This window comes from Cyprinus carpio, chromosome A22 (assembly GCF_018340385.1).
Source record: "Cyprinus carpio isolate SPL01 chromosome A22, ASM1834038v1, whole genome shotgun sequence".
Taxonomy (NCBI): domain Eukaryota; kingdom Metazoa; phylum Chordata; class Actinopteri; order Cypriniformes; family Cyprinidae; genus Cyprinus; species Cyprinus carpio.
Window position 1 is genome coordinate 1,782,299 of NC_056593.1, and position 19,570 is coordinate 1,801,868.

Consider the following 19,570-nt stretch of genomic DNA (forward strand, 5'->3'; position numbering starts at 1 on the left):
CCACTAGAGAGCCAGGAGCCACCAATAAATCTTTGAAGAAGGATCAGTGATGCCTCCCATAGGCAGTTACCCAAGTGCGATACACCACTCACGTTTGCATCCATTTGCAAGTCAAGTCGCTCACTTCACATTCAGCACAGACAGGAGTGGCAGATAGGATCTCCCCAGGAATCGAGACAACATTGACTGATAAAAACAAAATGAATACATACAAAGCATGGCTGTTTATGAACAGCTACAAGGAGAGGAGACTTATAGGTAGGATGCACAACCCTGCACATTGAAGAATGCCAAACTGGTGTTTAGTTTTCAACTATACAGGATATGACCCCTGACAGAACTGTGTAGCCTGAAGTGACCCCAGGACACCATAGGAATTCAGAACAGCTTAGCAAAAGAGGTAGATGCTCCAGCTGGACTGTTCATGCCATAAGGAGAAAGCAGTCGCCATATTCTGGGAATTCCCTGGTTGAAGGAATTGGCAGTTTTAGCAGTGGCTAAAATGATAACAATAGGCATGTATTGGCAGATTATGGGAGAGAAAGAAAAATGAATGAAGTGAAGTGTTGTTTTATTGAAAAAAATTAATTCTTCTTCTTCAGCTCCCATTCAACTCCACCCGAGGCGAAGGCTAAAAATAGAGGGACTGGGAAAACTCACTTTTAACCCCGTAACTGTAGAGAACTCGGTTTGACACTGAGCTGATGGGGTGAAAGTAGAAAAAAAAAAACATGGGGACATGGAGTGGAAGGGCTTTTTTATATTCTGGGTAGTATGTTCTATAATTTACAGCACCTTCATATAGGAGAGTTCAGACTAGAATGATGTTTCTAATAGTGTTTATGGGAGGGCACTGAAACTCCACCTACATGTTCAGACTTGCAGTCTGGTTTCAGTCAAGTGTCGGGTCAAAGGTCGGCTGAGTTGGCGCTCTCCATGGCAACTACAGAAAAAAGTCCATGCCGAAGGGCTGCTTAACACTCTACCCTCGTCGCCAACTTGGCAATTGCTCTTTTAACTGTCCATCATGGGAATAATCCTGGCATTCCCTGTGACCCGCACAACTCTGGAGAGAGAAGGGGCCACATGAATTCCTGTCTGCCGTTGGTCTCTGAAGTTGAAGGGTGCATAAGAAGCATGAATGGAGACTTCAAAGCCTCCAAGAAGAGGTGAACGCATTTATAGACAGGGCTGACGGTAAAGCTGGCAGTAGTGCTGAAGGGGTGTCTAGAATAAAAAGCAGGGTTGCCCTGAGAGAAGTATTGTGGATGCTGGTGGGTGATAATAATATCTGAGGGGGAGGGGTGCTAAAATGACTGATTAATGACTCCATGGTACAATTGAACATTGTGTAAACAATGGATCCTGGGCTGTACCTCAACAAACATTAGCTGGGAAATGTCTTGTTGGGGTACAAGAAGTCAAAAAGGGTTGTGTTTTAGGACAGATACATGGGAGACTAGCAATGTGTGCAAAACAAGTTTGCCACCCTGGCATCTCCAAAACAATTTTAATGAGCCCAAAAAAGATTGTGTACTAACTTTTCAACATACTGTAGTATTTGAAGCCCATTCAACTTGACAAATGTGTTTCTGAACTAAACTAGACATTTAACAAAGAAAATGTTGGGCAGTCATGATTCTATCCATCGGGAATTGATTAGATTTTGAAAAATGGTGTTAACATAACAGAATAGAGCCAGATGGTTACAGGGAAAGGGTTGAAAACTTGATTCATGACGTCAACAGAAAAGGAAAGGAATTTTAGAGCAAGTTATCACCTAAATCGTTACAATGACATTAACAACCACAAATGTGCCTCTTTTTGAAATAGCATCAATTTGCGTGGGTAACTGGATGCATCTGTAAGCATTAAAGCCCCTCATGTCAGCTGAACTGCAGTGAATCTTTGCCTGTCTATAGAAAAACAGTATCCGCAAGGAGACCATGACAGAAATCTATACTGGAACTGGACAAAACCCTTACACACACACACACACACACACACACACACACACACGTATACTCACAAACTCCATCTCAGACACCCGCCTAGATGAAATATGCATGAGGTACTTTAGCTATTTCCATGACACACTTGACTTCCATGTACCTTGACTTGTCTGTTGAGAAGACAAAGGATTTCTGAACTTTTACCACTAGTGAAAGTACACTACAGGAAAGAGCCACAGGGCACAGAAACAAAGCAAGAAGCAGGCTTAAATTGAACCCCTATTTCCCACACAAGCACCACAGACCAACGTGCCAGGAATATATGGACTAACCAAAGGTTTGTACCCTTTTATAATAGTCGGATTTAGCACTTTTCAATTTCACATTTGCTTTGTCCGCCTCTGGTAATTTGCTTTAATCGTGACAACGTGTCTCTGCGCTCTGACAACTTTAAAAGCAAAGTGATTCTGATCACATTCACTGAAAAGAGATTAATATTCATCTGCCAGGCTTATTGCTAACTGAATTTAAGAGGGCAAATGTCAGCCGTCTTTGATATTTATCATCTAGAAACCCGAATGAAGCTCCTAACTGCAATTCTGATAGCAGGAAAGAGAAGACTGAAAAAGTAAAATGTGTTCAATCCTCCAATATTAGCCAAATGCATAAAATAAAATTAAATAAAACAGTGAAACAATAAATAGCTCTATAAATACAAATAACTAATTAATTATTCACAAATTGGGTTCTGTTACTGAAACTTTGCTAACGTGCTTCATTCTTTCATTGCATTTAACTGCATAGTACACAAAAAAAAAAAAAAATAAAAATAAAAAACAAAACGGGCCAAAATGGCTCAATACTACTCTCACAAAAAAGAAGACATACTTAGGCCTTTAAATCTGGAAAAAAGGCACTGACTATGAATGAAAATATAAGCATGAAACCATGCATGTGTGTTTATGCCAGCAGCACCCTTCTCAACAACAAAGGTTCATATCTTTAAAAGGTGCAACCCCTTTTATTAGGAAAGAGAAACATTTTTGTTATATATTTTTTTGTGTTTTTTATGAGCATCATCTCTGTCGCTGTAATCTAATTTCACTCATGTTACTATTTTCCAGCTTGAACAGCATCCAAGAAGCAGGAGGAAACCTCACAATGGGTTGTGCAAGAGCCGACTGCACTGAGCTGGAATCCAAAGGCAAAATAAAGAAAAACAAGCTGAAAAGAGTGGAGGAAAATCAATAGCCCTCCTTATTATTGCCGTTATGCTGGAAGTTTTTAGTAAACACACATTCGAGGAGTATTTTGCTTCAGAACAAAGATAAATAAAACATCACTAGTCGTGCTTTACTTTTAGAAGCTACTTTAATATAATTTGAAGTGAAACACAATTGGACAGAGGACAGAACCCTGTGGGACACCTGTGCTAATCATAATTTATTTTAATAGCAGTCTTGGGACACTCCAAAATTCACGCTTTTCCCAACCATAATAACAATTTGAGCTCCAAAATGCACATTTCCATAAGAAACTGGCTAGTTTTTACTGGCTAATTTTACTTTTTCCAGCTGCGTGCAATGATCCCCAAATTTTCACCTCACCCACAGAGACGTTTAGGAAGTCACCATGCTGCTTCCCTGAGATGTTGGAACTTTCCGGCTTGAAGCTTTTGATGTCCCGCATGGAGCTTCTCACAACATATCAACGGACATCAAAGCCAGCCTCAGATGGTTGCATGGGAAGAAACAGTCGAGGAGCCACATGAAAGCCAATGAACAACATGAAACATACTTGGGATACTTCCTTATTTGCAGTCTGAAAAAGCACCACAAACCTTTGCGGTGTCTTCATGGGTAACAGAGCTGTTGTTCACTAGACACTTAAGTTAATGATATTAGCTTGTGCAAATTACAATCATGCCACCATTTGAGTTATCAAAGTCCTTGTTTTTGAGTCACAAGACACTGTGATCTTGTTGTTTTGGTAGAGCTAACGTTTTTAGCTAAGTGAACAAGGGTGTTCAGTGTGAACCTAGCTGAGGTGAATAAATTCATTGACACCAAAAACAGGGACATACATTTTAAGGTAATTGCTAATACACGTATCTAGGCTCTAAAGAAGTGCAAGGATTAATTTAACTGCCATGTACAATTCAGACTTTGTCATATTCCATCATCTGACACAAACGAGACCCGGACGACACCATCTATTTGGTGCCTGGCGCCACACTAGCAACTGTACTGCGTCATCCTGACTGTAAAAATCAAGTTTTTTAAATGTATTTTTACATATTCAGTGGCCATTTTAATGGACTGTGATTTCTATTTTCTCTCGTTATGTGTTTTTCTGCATTTCCTTTCCTTCTTTTGGGCGGATATGAGTGCATCACATACAGTCAGACGCTCGCCTCCTCATTCCACACAGACCGGAACTCCCCGCCAGCTCACACGCTGTTGCCTGCACTGACACACACACACACACATACGCATGAACAACAACAACACACACACATAAACAACAAGCAGAGCAAAAAATAATATCATTTTATTTTCTTATTATTTTAGTCTAAGCAAGTCACGTAGAGAGAGTTTTTTTAGTATTTTTTTTTTTGTTGTCGTAATGAGGCTCTCATGAATCAGCCCTAAAATATCATGACGCATAGATTATTGCCGGCTCTTCACATAAACAGGGTACCAATTGGTGTCTCTTCATGTTTTAAAGCAATAAAGGCACAAATCCCATGTTTTCCAGAGAGGCAACTATTAAATTCAAAGCCTTTGAATGGTTTTATTCAAATCTTTGCAGAAATTGCATTTGTCAATCTCAACCTTTCAACCCTTTTACTGAAGTTATGGCAAGAAAAAAATAGTAAAAAAAAAAACAAACAAAAAAATAATAATAATGATAATTATTATGAGAAATACAAGTTCATCAAAAACAACAAACCAAGCAGCTAGAAAGACCTTAATCTACACTAAGTCAATACAAAATGGTATTTTGTATTCACTGTTGCTAGGTTTAAAAAAAAAAAAAAAAAAAAAAAAAAAATAATAATATTTAAATATTTATAATTAATATAATATGATTAATAACATTATTTTAAGTTGTGTAGATTTTATTGTTAATGTTATTTTCATGCAGATTTTCCTACTTTTTTGCATTTGTCAAGATTTCAACCTTTTAACCAAATGATTGCAGGAGATAACGGTCAAACAAATGTTTCGGATTTAATTTATGAGAACTATACATTTATCAGAATTCCTGATACTCACTCTGCCATATTGTATTTATTGTTATTAGATTTAAACTAAAACTAATTCTGTAAATAAATAATAATATTTAAATATTTACAATAAATGTATTTAAATACTGATAAAAAATATTGATACATTTATAAAGTTAATGCAATACTATTAAAAGTTTTATTTTCTTTAAGTTTTCTTATTTTTATTAATTAATATTATTTTCACGTAAATTTTCCTACATTTTTGCATCCATCAAGCTAAACGGTCAAACAAACATTTTTTTTTAATTTCATTTATGAAAAATACAAGTTATTAAAAGTCTTGATACCCATACTGACATTTTATATTAATTGGTTTTAAATTAATTTTTTTTTTAATAAATAATACATAATATTTAAACGTATTAAATAACAAATAATTTATAAAGTTATTTTCATTATTTCATTTCAACAACATTTTCTGAAAGTTCAACGCCTCCTCTTGTTGAAAAAGAACATAAAGTGGCATTTTAAAGGTTCAAGCCCTATTTTGTACCCTTTTGGTGGAAAGAGCCTGCTGTGCTTGTATATCGATTCATCCCAGCATTGACTTTATTTAGCTTACGAGGAAAAACTACAGGCCGCCGCGTGCCCGGGGCTCAATTTAGACAGCCTTTAATTAGGAGGTGACAGAACATGGGTGGCGCTCTGATAATTGAGTGGGCATGCGTGTGACACGCTGCAGATGAGCGTCGAGCTGGACATCGCTGGAGGACACAAACAGATAAATGCCATGTATACAGCCATTGTTCACTGGTCACACTGTAATAAACCGGCCGGATGCCCATGAGAGAGTGAATCTATTCCTCTGCCACGACACTTACACTCCTGAACGCATGATAGCACGCTTACAGAGCTAAAGCGACTCCAAACGTAATTACGCTACCTTCTAAAGCGTTTGGGCCATATTTGAAGGCAGTATCACTCAGAATGCACTGCAACATACCCAGTGAAAAAAATACACCCAAGATGGTAGATACAGCCAAAAAAAATGATTATAAATATAGTGAACACTAAAAAGAACCCCAAAAAGCTAGTAATTAAATCAATAAAAATTGACAATTTGTATTTTTTTGTATTATTTACTAAATGTATTTTTTTAAATAATATAAAAACATGCATCAATATTAAACAATTTAATGTTTAATTATCTTATTTTATATATTTTCTTATTTGATAAATTGATTGTCAACATACTGAATATTGAAAAGTACATTTTGATTTTTTTTAAATTTACTATATTTAAAAATAATGTATCAAATGTTTTAATATTAAACAATTAATTTTTATTAAAGTTTAATTATTTATTATTTTATATTTAAATATATAAATAACTATAACTATATAGCTATATAGAATATTAAACTATATGTAATATTATGTAGCCATATATAATATTTAATGAAAGCTAATCATTTCCTTTTAATGACCCTTTGTAGAAGAAAATAATTTGCTTAAAAAAAAAAGGTAAAATCCAAGGTGGCAGAATGAAAACTTGTTGATCATAGACATACAGAATACTGGAAATAACAAAAATAGCTAGCAATTAAATCATTAAAAGCTAGCCTTTTTCTTTTTATTAAGTTTATAATTAATAATAATATAAATAATATAAATTATATATATATATGTAACAAATGCATTAATATTAAACAATTTTATTAAAATTGAATTATTTTAATTTAGTTTTATTTTATATGATATATTTTAAGACAGGAAAAAAATATGCAAATAATATATTCTGAAAGCTGCCTATGTAGGCAGTGTAAGTAGATGTTGGAACGGAGCCCTTGAGAAACTCATGCCTTCCCGGGCAGCAGTGAGCGTCTCATTCGACGGAGCGAGAGATTCTGAACACATACGTGCCTCCTTCAGCTCCTGCATCTTATTACTGAAGCGCGAGAGTCTCTGTGATCTTGAGCTGCTGCATGCGTCCCGTCGAGCTGCTGCTAGTGTGTGTGTGTGTGTGTGTGTGTGTTTAGATCTGATGCATGTATGGCACGGGAGCAGAAATCGATTGGCTGTTTTTGGAGGCCTGCTGACGCTCCTCGGACACGAATGCTTGCTGATTTGTAGGAATCGTTGCTGATTTTGCTTGTCTTGTGTTCAAAACTCCTGTCAGGAGGCATTGCAGTCATCATTAAAGGGGTTCACTGGGAAAACACGCTCAAAACAACACCGGCTTTGTGAGTCAAGAACCGCTTCTGGAATAAAACACTGGAACTGAGTGGATTTTTTAATCATATATACACATGTACAGACTAAATCCAAGGTATTTATTATATTTATTTATTTAAGATAATTAAACAATTATAAACACTTAAAATATTACATTATAAAACCTTTTTTTTTTTTTTGCATATACACAGTACAGATGTAAACATTATATTTATGTACCTATAAAAGATAAATAACAGAAATAACTGAACCCTAATGCATAAAAAAACTGTAAATAAATATTTAAAAAATATATATTTTTCAAAAAATTATTATTGACAGATTTTTACACATAATACTAAACATGTATTGTATTTATTTACTCATCTATTTATTAAAGATTCAAACATAAATAAACCTTTAAACATACATAAACACTCAAAATATAAAAAGTTAAATATACTTATATAATAATAATACTTATTTTTTATATGAAAAAGATTAACTGACAGAATTTATCATATACACATGGTACAAACTAAATCCAAAGCAATTTATTTATGCTTATTTATTAAAGACAAGAATAAAAAATTAAACACTTAACTTTTGTATAAGAAACGTAAACACAAAAATATTTTTAAAAATGATTAAATAAAAATTACTTGAAAAAATTTAAAATGATTTGTTTCTGATTTATTCTGTGACAAAAAAATATGTTGGATGTAGTCGAAATTAACAAAAAAAAGAGATTAATTAAATAAATGATAAAAAGAATATACATATATATATATATATATATATATATATATATCATATTGCTGAGCACAAAGCCACAGCCATGGATGCATGAGCTGAAATATGAAGCCTCCCGTCTACACCGAGTTATAAATGATACAAGAACAACAGTCTGTGATTTATTTGATCCATAAAAGTGATATGCATATCAGACCACTCAATACTTCTGCACTTTATAAGGTGAAATGAACTCCACAATACACCTGCCTATATGAGCAACACACATCCCTTCAGAAAACAGCTAGTAACACACACACACACACACACACACACACACACACACACACAGACGTGTTAGCTTGACCTTCGGCTCTCAGCTGAATACATTTAGCTTGATTTCTTGCATCTTTCATGCATTTTAGGATAGAGATATCTGCGGAGATAAACAAAGGGAACGACGGCCATCCATCACTTTCAAAACCCGCCGCGCTAAACTCAAACAAGACTGGCCTCTGCTACGAATTACTAGCACGTCTCTCTGCCGGCTTTTTAGAGAACAAGAGCGCAGTGATTTACAGCGTACAGGCCTCTTAGCTTATTAGCTGGTCCGTGTATGAAAGCTGCAGACGCTAATAGAGTATGTGCAACGTACGCATTTCATGCTCAAGGTAAAGAGGCAGATGAGAGACACACAAAAATAACAACACCAATGCTGATTAGCAACTTTTGTAACGTGATGTATTGGCAAGTGGAATGGAAGCATACATACACATGCTAAACATGATAATATAATGTAGAAAATGATTTTTGAGATAAACCAAAGATTATTTGAGTTCATTTTACAAAAAAAAAAAAAAAAAACATTTCAGTCTTTTTACTTCAAAAAAAAAAAAGTTTAATTGAATTTAAATGTTACTTAATGCTTCTTTGTGATTAATTTTGAAGCTTCTTTCAAGTGGCAATTGATTCTACACCAAATTATTTAGTTATTTATTAAAGATAAGAACAAACTTATCTTTACAAACTTAAAATATTAAATAGATAAATAAAATAAAACTAAATAAAATGAATTTAAATAATAAAGTAATAATAAAATAATAAATTAAAAATCATTTAAAAATTTATTTTAATGTACACATGGTACAGACCAATGTATTTATTTATTATTTATTTAAGAACAAACAATTAGCCACTTAACAGAAAAAAAAGCTTAAATATAATAATATATTTAAGAAAAAAAAATCATAAAATAAAGTGAAAACTGAGTAAATGATTTATTAAAGACAGGAACAATTAAACATGTAATATATAATAAAACAAATATGAAAATAAATAAATATAAAATTTAAAACATTAAAATAGGAAACTAAAAATAATTTGACAAAAAATTTTTTTATAAAAACGTTGAATTTAGCTAAGAATAAATACTATATATATATATATATTTTACATACAAATTATAAAGATTAATTAATAACAAATACAATATTTTATTTTAAGTATTTATTCATATATTTTTGCATTTTTGACACTAATGGTTCCGTGAATACTTTCAACATCCATGGAATCTTTCCAAGGTTCTTTAAAGTAGAAAAAGGTTCTTTCGATTCTTTCGATTTTAAAAAGCTTATCATTTAAAAAAATGAGGTACTTTTAAGAACTGATATCTGAAAGGTTCTTTAAGGAACCAAAAATGGTTCTTCAATGGCAATTGCAGCAAATCTTGCTTTTGAACCTTTCTTTTTAAGAATGGATGAAGATGCATTCAGAAAGTCAATCTTGTTGACTTTAATCACTAACACTTTATCTGAATGTTAAACGTCCCCAAACCACCACCGTGAAAATATTCTCCACAAAAACACCAGCACAACTCCAGACGGACCTAATCTCTTACAATTTCCCCAAAGACAGAGATACTACCAGAAGAGGAAGAGCTGTTCAATTACAGGCCGCGCTCCTAGTTAGCACATTTTATCCAGCGCTCATCTCTGGTTTGTTTAGTCGTCTACAATCTGCCCACACAGGCTACACCCCTCTGTTTGTGGACATTATCACCTCCCCAATCACGCAGGAGGGAGAAACATGCAATTCATCTCTTTCATTCATTCATTCAGACCCATCCCGTCCCCAACGGCCAGATAAAACACCCATGTAAGCGCCGCCGAAACAAGGTCAGGATACAGAGGACGTAATGGAGCTAATAAAAGTAGATCGCGAGGTGATATCACACTCGGTAATCTCGGGATTTCATTCCCTGCGAATCCCCGCTTGCGTGAGTTTGGATTCATGCCTCATTTATGACCAAAATGGGACGAAAATCACAAAACGCAAAAAACAAACGGTCCCTTTAAGAAAACAAATAAATAAGATGAACAGCTCCGTCCTGGACTCGCAATATCAGACTCATTGGCAGGTTGTCGGTATTTTCCCCCAAAGGCGGTTGCTCTTTTAAATGGATTACTTGTGCATATTGATTTGTTTATCTCAATTTGTCTGACTTTCCAATTAGGTTTTCAATGGCAGGAGGCTTTTTGGTGATAACAAATGTGAAAATACACAAGAAAGCTAGCACGAATACTCACAAATACAATAAACATCTTCAGGTGGCATCTCAATGCTGCAATTAAATCAGAGTTAATGATATTATCAGCCGGCGTCCTGCAGGCCTTGTATTTACACGTCAGAATGTCACATCGCATGAGGGCAGGGTTAGGAGATGTTGTGGACATAACAAATCATCTTTCTCTCTCGCTTGAAGAGACGGAGAGAGTGAACTCTTTCGCACTTGCCCTTGTAAATCCTGTTGAACGCATCCTCGTTCACTCAAACACAATACAGCTATAATTACAGAGGCTCGAAACTGAAATGCCACGCAGGAGTGAACATACTTTCTTAAACTAAATTTAAAATCATTTAGTTGGAACGGGTAATAATCATAGACCTTTACTTAGAGAAGAAGGATAAATATGGTAATAAAAAAATACATTTTGTGAATCTCATAAAAGAATGTCCAAGAACATTTTATATTGCAGAGATATTTTTTACTTAAAATATTTATTTACTGAAATATTTATTTATTTATTTTTATGGCAATAAAGCACATTTGCCTTAATTCTCATCAGGGTTTTTATTATTAAATGAAACTAAAAGCATTCAAAATAATAAATCAATTATAAATCAATACTAACTAAAATAAACATGAACTGAATTTTTTTTTTTTTTACTTATTTGATTTTATCTAGTTTCCAAGCCAACATTATACTTCATGGTAAATACATAAAAATAAAAATAAATATTTACTGCAGCATTGAAGCAATAATAATCACTCTCGAAATAAATTATTTTTCTTAAAGAAATATAGTAACAGGAATTTAAATGGAATTGTGTCATTTAAATCTTTAAACTTCATTTTCTTTATGCAGAATGTTTTTGCTTTTGATTTTTTGGGTAAAATTCAACATTTTTGTGAGACCCATTGGAAGTGTTTAAATTTGATGTACTCATAATGCACAAATGCAAACAGAAAACTTGAGTGAGATCACTCATTTTAATTCAGCACTGACTAGAAGAAAAAGAGATGTGAATTTTATTGAAAAACAGAACCGCGTTTCAGGAATGTAATGAGTTTCCAACAGAGCTTAATCACATGTTGACATTTGTGCTAGTTAGAGGCTATAGCTCTCCCCGTTTCTCTGCTGTCAAACCATTTTGTCATTCCTAATTAAGGGAGCATGGCTTGCATTGACAGGCAGGTATTTACTCGTGTTTAACCCTATCTACCCTTGACTGACTGTTTCATAACTACAAGGCCCCTCTGTCCACATGCATACAAATACGGCTTCGGCTCCCAGAGGCCTATGTTTTCATGCTTGCATTACAAACAATTACACATCCATCAGCCCTCAAACATCCCCACCCCCACCAATGTATCTTGTCCTTTCCTCCTCCTCCTCCAACCCCGTTCCCCTCTGTCAGCTGGGAATCTACCCCCGATCCTAACAGATGTCCCCTGATTTGGGCGAAATTACAACAAAAGGCCAGGCTCTGAAAAAGCCACGGCTTTCCCATCTTGCCCCGAGCTTTCTGCTCCCATACAATGGGGCAGAGGATTAGCAGCTTTTGGCACATGAAAAAGCCCCTCATCCTGAAAACTGCCCCTTAACTGGGCCCTGAGATTTCTATAGGGTCACTATAAACTCCTTCAACTCTACTTGGTCCCAAACAAAAAAAGCCGTAGGCCTACCAAACCAGCATCCTGTCTATGCCCCAACAAATTCCTATGCTTCACCAAGCAAGACCCCTGATAACCATCTTAAACCAGCACACATCACTAAGCTAGTACCAGGACATTTGGAAATTGGGATATCTAAGATATTCAAGAGGAACCTACCTTGGATTCACTGTCTTTATTGTTTGGTTCCACTTAATGACGTAAAGGTATTTTGGGGTCCAATTGGAGTTGCCTCAGAGAAAGGTCATAAACACTCCAAGTCTATCAAACAAAGATCCAACCCTTTAATCTGGTTCATTGGGGTCTGTAAACTATCGAGCCAAAGTGGAGAATAAGTAGACCAATCACAGATGGCATCTTGACCTCCAGCCATGGAGAACAGGGTGGGGACGGGTCTCCACAACCCCCGGAGGGGTCATAACTCAGACCAAAGCCACGGTAGGGTGTGTTTATGACAGATCTGCATTGTCTAAAGCTGGGCGGGATGCCCATCAACTCAGAGTGCCAGCTGGTCATCATACTTAAAGAGCAAAAAAAAGAAAAATCACCAATGTGGGGGTAAACAATAAGTGCCCCCAATAAAACGACCAAACATATCAAGGCCAGAGGGAGGGGTGGAGGTTGGGTGGTGGGTGTAACACGGATGTAACACCCTTCTACCATAATGAACACATTATCACAGTGGCATCAGAGCAAGTGGAGCATATCATTGGTTTGAAATCCAGTCTTGCAGTGAGGGCTCTAAGCTTAGGCCTTGCTAGGATGAGAGGGGAGAAGGTAGTAGCTTTTGGCTTTATCAGTACTGCCGAAGTACTGAGAGCCCAGAGACCGGATGATCAGTCCTGCAGCGTCACGTAGGCAACCGGCCAAGCGTGAGATGAAATTAAACTTTGAGCGAGATGGATCAATCCCGTCAGCAGGAGCGGGTTGCTTGGTGTCTTATCTTGGATTTGCCGTTAACCTGTTGGACAGAATAGGCAACATAGGCCAGAGAGTTAATATAATTTACCAGCAGAGGCTATCCCTCATCTTCAACAAGGCTTGTCATGGACAGTGTTGTGATTTACTCAGGAACTCGTCTGAACAAGTGCTGGATAATTCCGCCAGACTGACTGATTGTCCCCTGGGCTGTAGAGTAAGGCGGCAACCGTGGCTGAACAGAGAGGCATTGGATCCTTCTGCTTGGACGTGCATGTGGATGCATGAGACAGTCGCATTAAGATCAGAAGAGCTCGTTTCAAAGACACTGCACTTGTTCTTTTATAACCACCAGACAAATTGCACCCACCATGAGCTGAAGAGCACCGATTTAGCACTCGGGACAAATTAAGAGAAATAAACACAATTAGCTAGCAGAGCTTAGGCACTGGTGAACATCTCTCTTCCCCTCCCTTTTCTGCTGATAATGTGAGGAGCAGCGCAGCTGCCATTACCGCCACCACTGCATCTGCCATTCAAAACCCAAGCTGATAATTGCACTGCTCTTGCTGCTACACAATCTCACCTAATTTTATCTACTGACTATGATCACATTGGCACACACGGGTTACAGTAACCATCATGAGAGGGAGCTTTTTGTATAATTGTTGTTTTGATATTTCAGCCACTCCATTAGCATTTCCTGCACTAAATCTATTCACGGCACCAGTGAATACAAGACTGTGCACAACACTATTCAATAAAATTACTTTTCGTGTATATTAGGAAGTGATATAAGATCTAATGCTAAAAGAAAACTAAATTTAAGAAATATACTGCTTGTGGAGGAGATTTTATTATTATCTGACAATTTGTCTTCTTTACCCTACTATAGAATGCTTCATCATCAATAAGCTTGAGTTTTTGATGAGCTGAGGGATAACAGGAAAGATAACAGGAAAAGTATTTAATGTGTGTGTGTGTGCAAGACAAACATGAGACGAGAAATGCTATTTTATACCGAGCTTCTAAGAAAATAATTTGCATTACTTAGAAATGCATCTAGGGGACACAGGTTAGTTGGACAACTCAAATGGACACATAGGATGAATATGCATTATGATTGGATTAGATAGAAGCATCCATGTTTTATTAGGATATAAATGCAGAGTTTGAGTGTTCCTTTTGTCGCACCAATCTGTATGACTGACTGTATGACTGTTGGACATTTCTCACAGGAAATTAATATTCAAAAGACTTTCTGCCTCTTGCCTTATTGAAACAGAAAATTGCCTCGACACTGCTCATTAAAGCATGGCACACTTTATATTTAGAGTGATCATTAGCTACTGTAGCTCACATAAACAGAAGGCTAAATCTGTAATGCACGCAAATGCAAGAGCGCTGCCCTTCTCTTCTCTCTGTAGTCGGGAGAATATTTATTTTGGCATAACTTGTCCAAAATCTCTCTGAGGCATTGTCCTTTGATCCCGATTTAAAATGGGGGGAAAAGGTTACAGCGATAAGTGTAGGAAAACACACAAAAAAACGACACCATAAGGAACAGCTTTGCAGAAATTAAATTCAAAACCTTGGGGAAGACACCTTACAAAAGACATTTCACCAGAACTCATATCCTCAGCTCAATTCAATTAACTTTTCGTCCAGAGGTGACACCGAGTGCACACGGGAAATCAAAGTTAGTTCGGCAAACGAAGTTTTTTATTACATCCACTGAAAAATTCCTTAATTCTGAAACAACCAGACTTCGTTGATTTCTTGTTTGTTTTTGTTTAGCCGTAAAAGAAAAATGAGCGAAATTACAACTCTATAGACCACAGTCACGGCTAACGACTTCTGTTCGGCTCTCAAGATCTGACAGTGATCAGCTATGATAAATTGTCCAATTATAGTGACATTTGGAAACTAAAGCACACTTGTGAGTTTGCATCGTAGAACAAAGACTGTGCAAACAAACAAATTTTTGCCATTAATGCTCAAAAAGCTGGTATGTATTTCATGAAAGGATCAATGATGGCTGTCCTTCTTGACTAGTGCCTAGAGTAGATCTTTGCTATCAAACTGATTGGATGAGACGTCAACAAAGTCTTTCTTGGAGATCAAAGCAAACTGTTAAGCCAAACTTTTCTCAAAAGAAGAACCAGAGTACTTCAGTCCAGACTCATTTTGATACGGGGCCCCTGAAGTCACATTAAAGTGATTAATGACCCCTGCATTATCTGTGACTAAACGAATCAAGACAATACCTGCACTATGCTTTTATGCTTCAGTCTCACTAAAACCTTTAATATATGAACGTATGTAATGTTTCAAATGACAGTAAATTTTAAACTGCTATATTCAGCAGGCCATGGCACAACGTAGCTGAAACAAAGCTTAAACTTATAGACAAGCATTTAACTGTCAGGAAAATAGACAAAATCCTCAATATAATAGCTTTGCTAGAAAGACACTTGGTGAATAGAATCAATATTCTCTACAATAATGACTTTTCATGCTTTCTATTCAAAACCAAAATGCAAATATGTGTAATACATTATTTTCTACTCTATAAACTCTGCATTTGCAGCAAGTCAATGAAACCATTACTTTAAACCTTCAGAAAGTTACTTTCCAATTTTCCTCATAATCTGGGTTTGATTTTAGTGTCCTTGTGCTCAATTTAAGAGACCTTGAAAAATATTACCATCCATTTTACTAAATAAATCTTTTTTTTTTTTTTTTTGGAAATTCGCAACACATTCCCACAACCAAAAGCCCATTTCACGTATATTAATAAAGCATTAACCTGCATCACAAATCAAGCATGCACTTTTCAGAAAAATGTGTCAACTTCCCAGATGTAGTATGGTTGCTTCTATGAGTTAGGGTCATGCTGACACTTCAGGACAATAAAAATGACAATAAAATAAACCCATAATGGCAAGAGTGAACATCCACAATGTGACAATTCAATGCATTTCATCATTTTTATACTTTGGGTCTTAGAGATCCCAAACAAAAGAAATGCAACACTTAAATCGTCCTCTATGAAAAGTGTTACCAAATTTGTTTATAATCACACGTAAGACCTGAAAAAGTCATGAAGTTTTTAAGCTATTGAAATTGTCCATAAGACTCCAAGCAGAACGTTACATGAGGAAAACAACACAAGCCATCAAAACCGTTTAATTACTCAATTACTACAACGTGTTGCAAAAACTGCACATAACGCACAATTCGATAAGAGAGACATCAAGAAAATCTCTCAATGATTATCTCTAAAGATTAGACATTGTCTAAAAAAAGTTACTAAAAGTTGCTAAGTTTTAAAATGACAATTAAAAACAACTAATTTACTTACAATAGTTCCACGCGCGTCCAAGTAACTTTATTTCGGATCGATGCAGAAGCGGTGCGACCATATAATTCCCCTTAAACGCGTCCTATATTGCATCCATGTAAAACAGAAGGGGAAAAATTCCAAATAACACCTTGGACACGCGAAGTTTTCAACCGGAGAAAACAGTTATCCGTGCCATGTCGACGGCGTCCGTGCGTAAACTCTCCAAGAGCGCACGAAACTCCAGAAACTCGCTTTAAAACGAGCTTCAAATGTCGGTGGATAGTCGGTCCACCGCGTCCCAGAGCTGGATCGGATTCTTTTCTTTCAGGTCCCGGACTTCGACTGGGGGTAGGGGCAGTTTGGTGGGGGTTTCTTTAGCCCCCCCTTTTTTCTCCTGCTCACCCTCCCCAAAAACAGCGGAGCAGGCAGAGGGAGGCCTCTGCGCGCTCACGTCACAGCTCTGTGGTGAATAAGCGCGCACACTTGAGATACTGTCATTTGAAACCCTCACTAAAACCATTTCACCTCCAAAATAAGAAGCCTACGAACAAGGGAGGGGATAAACGGCTCCTAAACATATTAATTTAGCCAATGTGTTTTCCAAGCGAACATATTTGCCCGTATGAAAAGAATGTTCTTCCATAGTAACCATAGTTTGGTATTTATAGAAAACAACTACATGTACCATGGAAGGCTTTGTTCCATGGTAAAAAAAAAAAAATCAGACTTACCATTTTTACATGGCACATGATAACAATTAAAAAACTATTTACTATAGTCTGTAAGAAAGAGATATGTCTAAAATGATAAACATTTTATGATTTATGATTTAAAACTGGGAAGGGTCAAACAGTAATTTGCATTCGCAAAAACCAAAGGGTATTATGTACGGGGTATTCAAATTCATATGAATATCAAACGTACTGAAAAAAAAAAATACATCAATGGGTGTTTATCAGAGACACCATCTGTTTTATTCATGATGAACGAATAAAATAAGTATCACAATACAGACTGTGTTGACACACCGTAAGTTAAAGGGCTGCACCTATTACAGCAAAACAATGAACAAAGGCTTGGTACAATAACTCATTCTTTACAGAGATGCTTTAGAGTATTGTTTACAAGCATTTTTCTCTTTATTTAAGGGCCATTGTGATCTGTACCATCATAAAGGGCCAAGGCCCAATCAGCAGGAACAACACCTAAAGCGTTGCTGTGATTTTATTTTGATTTGCCTCATGTTTCTTACTCACACATGCCTAGTTTAATCAGGCTTATAAATCAAACACTATAGCGCATCCCATGTCCTCCTGGTGGCGGAGAGCTTGGCATGGTAAATTTCAGTGGGGCTGAAGAGTCATTTGAGGATGCTGGGGGAAATGATAAAGATCATTTTACACTCGACATGGCCAATCCATAAGACCATAATGAGCATTGTATACTGGAAGTGTTTTCCTCTGCTATTTTAGTATGTGGACCAGTGTAGAACTAGATAAAGCAGCCAATTAATATTTTTATGCCGTTATCGTGCGACTGAATGTTCTTTTAGATCCAAAATGTAGTTAGATACATAATTAGGTCAAAACTTGGTGCATTAGAACTGAGGATCTGCTAAATATAGCTTCATTATACCCACAATATGATGTTTTTCAGAAGATAAGCACTTGAATAACAGGTTTCAGCAACCAAGCAAAGCAATACACAAAGTTTAATTCAGTTTAGCATATGTGGAGCTAATAAACAAACATCATTAACTCACAAAGCACTGTTTAGTGTCACAATCATTTTTAATAGCTTCCGTGAATAGCTTCAGGGCACAGAAGATTGCACTGTATTTAATGGCTGTTTTTCTGAGGCAACTTTGAAGCTTCCTTCTAAAACAAAAAAACAACTTGGCTGTCTGAGGTGCTTTCAAAACTTTGGGCATGTTTGATGGCAGAAAAAAACGATGGGGGCCGCCGCTTGTCAAGTTTTTGGGGGAAAATGCATCAATTGTGGGGGGCCTTGTACAGAGCCTTGGGGGACCTCCTTTCAACACGCTACAGAAATGCAGTCTTTCCATCGACAGAAAATGCAGCATCTTTTATCTTTAGACCCACTGTACGGAGAATATGCTTCTGAATACACAGCCCATCTTGTGTTTGTGTGTGTGTGTGTATTTGTCTGCTGAAAGTGAACTGATCCATAGACAGGAAGGAAAGCAGGCTGACAGCTATTAGAGTGCAACTGCGCTGTCTTATCTGCTGCCTGATAGGAATCTACAAAGACCCACTGCAGACATTATGAATTCATTACAGACAGTCCTCACACACACACACACACACACACACACAAAGGGGTCTATACATTCACACTAAAAGGAGAGGTCGTGTTCGCTATCATAAATATTAAACGTGACCGTCTTGTCGCTTTTGAACGAAGGAGAATATGACTGTTTTTCAAAAGATGCAAAGGTGAGGTTATTCCTCCCTCACAGGAGCAGAGGGAGAGCAGGTTCAAATGCTAAAATGGCTAGAGATGTACTGTGCTTTTACGTTGCCAACGGTCAGTGAAGAAAGGGGATGTGTCTAAAATGTGAAATACGACACTTTGGGATGCCTGTGGTCTGTTTCGCTGCAGGATAACAGCAGAAAGACTCTTAAAGGACTAAAAGGCAAAAGCATTTATCAGAACTAAAAGCGAAAACCAAACAACATGCGTATTATGAGGTGCAGAAGCAACAAGGCAGTGCATTTCAGACGATGCCAAAGAGACTGAAAGAAAAGGAAAGTCAGTTAGAGGAGGACAATGGATTTGGAAATAGTTTACCTAGAAACATACTCACCCTCACGTCATTTCAAAGCCAGGTGGTTTCTATCTTTCACGAAACACAAAAGGAGATTTAGAGCAGATTTTTTTCCCCCCTCTTTTCCATAAAAAACAACCATAAAGTGACTATA

The 19,570-nt window shown here is 36.5% G+C and overlaps 1 protein-coding gene across 1 annotated transcript in view; it reads right to left on the reverse strand.

The window, feature by feature from the left end:
• Positions 1 to 17,058, reverse strand: part of LOC109080143 (receptor-type tyrosine-protein phosphatase S-like) — a 135,579-nt gene extending 118,521 nt beyond the window's left edge. The window contains exon 1 of the mRNA XM_042712281.1: positions 16,647 to 17,058. The gene's annotated coding sequence lies outside the window, so the exon portion shown is untranslated. The remainder of the gene's footprint in view (positions 1 to 16,646) is intronic.
• Positions 17,059 to 19,570: the final 2,512 nt, after the last annotated feature.